Here is a 3,433-nt window from a genome sequence, read left to right on the forward strand (position 1 = left end):
GAGCGTTCCCCACACGTTACGGCACGTACGAAGGAATAACTTAATTTGGGTAGAATATCTAGTTTGGAACCTTATAAAGTCTTGTTAGTAATATCTTAAATTTAACATTCACGGTAATCACTCATATGTTAGTTAATTTCATATTTATAGTATAATTTAAATGACAGAATTATGGAAAGAATAGAAGTGAGAAAATATGATAATATCTATACTAATAATTCATGTAACATGAAACTTAATTAAAAAATTAAAAGTAATTTTAGAAACTAAAATGACAATACCTGTTAAGTTTAGAGACTAAAATATAAGTAAATGATTAAGTTTAAGCATTAAAATAACAACAAATTATTAAGTCTACGTATCAAATCAAAAAGTCAACTTTTTTATATGTGACAATCACATAAATGACACATGACAACCACGTGAATGACATATGTCATTTGAAGTGTCATGTAGATATTATTGAGGACCATAACATTAATTTATTATACTTTTTACATATTCAAAAGTAAAATTTTAATTTTTCATTTTTCAGGAACGTAATTATCCACCCTTAACACATCTAAGGATAAAAATTGGTATTTATCATTTTTTTTCTAAGCTAAGTGACCGTTGTTCCAAATCACCAAGTCTTTCTAATCGTCACATCTTTTTTTGTCTCTTTAAAAAAATTCAAAAATAATTTTTTTTAAAAGATAAAAGTGCATCCTTATAAAATTGGGTATTAACAATCGTGAGTAATAAATATTTTATTTGCAAAAAAATTAAATAGTGCAGTTTATATATTTATATATTAAAAAAAGAATTATAATTATTAGAGACTCAACATTCCCAAAAATATTATTTTATGAAAACAAATATATAACTCCTAAATTAATATTTCAACTTAAACATATCTTTTTTTAATTAATAAGATGACCCAGATGTGTATTAGCATGACTTTTTTCTTTATTAGAATGCAAATATAGAGGGAGGAATTTGAAGGATAGAAAGTACAGGAGTTTCAAGGATCGAGCTTGCAGCCCATTTTTTTAAATTAGCGTGCATGTTGTTTCTAAAATCCTACTGTATTCATTTTTCTTAAAATGAAAAAATTGTGTTACCTCACGAGATAATTTTAAGTTCGTGATTCTCGACTCTCTTTGACACTTACACACCAAATATTAGCAACTACAACTGTGACATCACATGGGGAGATTTTATAATATTATACATAGGAGTTCATTAATTCGTTTGAATAACAAAAGTACATATTAGACAATAGATAGTGAAACTGATCGCTTGTAAACACCACAAAGTTTCGAATTTGAGACGTAAATTGTAATTTGACACATAAACTGGAAAAACAAATGCGACAAAGGAATAATATATCTCCAAAGCTTAAAAATATATATCCAAACAAAAGAACTAAAATGGAACACAAATATCTTACAATACAAGGCTTATTTAGGGAATACTAATCTTCCTTCTTTAACATACTTCGATAATATAAGACCAAGTTAAGAAAAGAGACACTACTTTTCAATCTTCACTTTCTTTGAATATCAGTTTCTTCCTGGTTCCAACAGATGAACCATCACCATCAGATAAGTTAACACGCGCAACATCATCATCATGCACATAAACAACTTCCCTTTAGTGGAAACAACGATGTCATCTTCTCCAAGACTTACGGCATCATCTATTGACTGATTAACCTTTGAGTTAGAAATACTACTTTCACCTACTTCGTCAAGGTTATTGGTGAACATAGTCCGAATATAATTAGCATAAACAAGTTATGATGTGAGTTATAACATATATTTAAATCTTACAAAGAATATATATAAAAGAATGAAATAGTGTATTGTTATATAAGAAAACAAACAAAAAAAATCCTAGAAAAATAACACTTTCTCAGGAGTACTTGAAATCTCATTTCCAGACTTCGGAATTTATTAAATGACTATGACTATTATTTTACAACAATAAAAACAAATATTAGTGATATTTTGTGTACTTGGCCACCCCACTTAGAATACTTTAGCTCCGCCCCAGTTAAGATCTTTCTCATAAAGCAAATTTCTCTACTAAGCTATCCAAGGGATTAGAGGCTTAATAAAGAAATTCAGGCTCGTTTCATCCAAGAGATTAAAATTTGAGTGAAATAGGTGGATTGATGTGTTTTTGAAGTATAAGCATGTTTATTAATCTTGAGCAACGTGATAATGAAGTTTCATGAAGTCTCATCCCAATGATTTCCATTATCTTGATTTAACCCTATTTTCTTAGCATTTTAAGTGTTTGTGAAAATACAAAAAGAGTTGCTAGCAACTTTGTTATCTAAATTTTTGTTTAATTTACAATCATTTTATTTATATTCTTATTATCAAAATCAAATATTTGTTCCCTATAACTTGGTGAATTTTATGATTTTTGTCAATTATTACTTGAGTCTTTTGGGAGATGATACTCAAATTCATTACTTATTACTTGTTGTCTTATACGATTAGATACACTTATTGATATCAAGGAGATCCATGTCCTATGCCCTATTCACTAAGATCTTAGCCAAAGTTTTTAAGACTATACTCATTTTTACCTGAGAATTGTTCACTCACATTACTACTCCGTCAATAATAACTTTTTGCTATTTAAGGAGTAGATAACTCTAAATCCTTTTTACTTCTCGTTAGCCATTGCAAGTCAAATAATGAATTAATTTACTTATCTGTCGTTACATACTTATCTGGATAATAACTAATTGATTTAGCAAAACTAACTAAGAATGCATTTGGATAGGGAATTTTAATTAAGAAAAATAATTTATCAGAGAATTTGAATTTCTGTAATTTAGAATTTATTATTTAGATGCTTTTATGAAGAATTTAAAATTTTAAAATTTTAAAACAGAATTTTAAACAACTAAAGATGAAATTTCAATTTCCTTCTAAAAGGTGAGAAATTGAAATTCTCTTCTTACAGCCTTCTTCAAGAAACACTTTCTGAGCTCCTAAGTAGAGGAACACGTGTAACTAACACACCAATCATATTTTCTTTTTTTTTCATTCATTTTTTTCATCCTCATAATTTTAATTTTTTATCCAAACACAAAATTTTGAAAATAAAAGAATTTCAATTGAAGTATTTGAAATTCTTAGAATTTAAAATTTCTCAGAATTTTAAATTTCTTCATCCAAACACACTCTAAAGGTAAATAGAAAATTTCTAGAAAATCATAATTTAACCGATTCATAATTAAATGAGATATATTTTATTTGTTTTTGTTTGTGTTCTTAGAATGATTATTTATACAATTCATTTATTAGTTTACTAATACTTCATTTCTGATGCTAAAACTGGTCATATTCTGCTCAAAATTTCTCGATTGGTCCTGTAAAGTTGCCGCAGGAAAATGTTTTAATTCCTTCTGCTCAGTAATCCAAAATCTTGT

Source organism: Glycine max, chromosome 14 (assembly GCF_000004515.6).
Source record: "Glycine max cultivar Williams 82 chromosome 14, Glycine_max_v4.0, whole genome shotgun sequence".
NCBI classification, from domain to species: domain Eukaryota; kingdom Viridiplantae; phylum Streptophyta; class Magnoliopsida; order Fabales; family Fabaceae; genus Glycine; species Glycine max.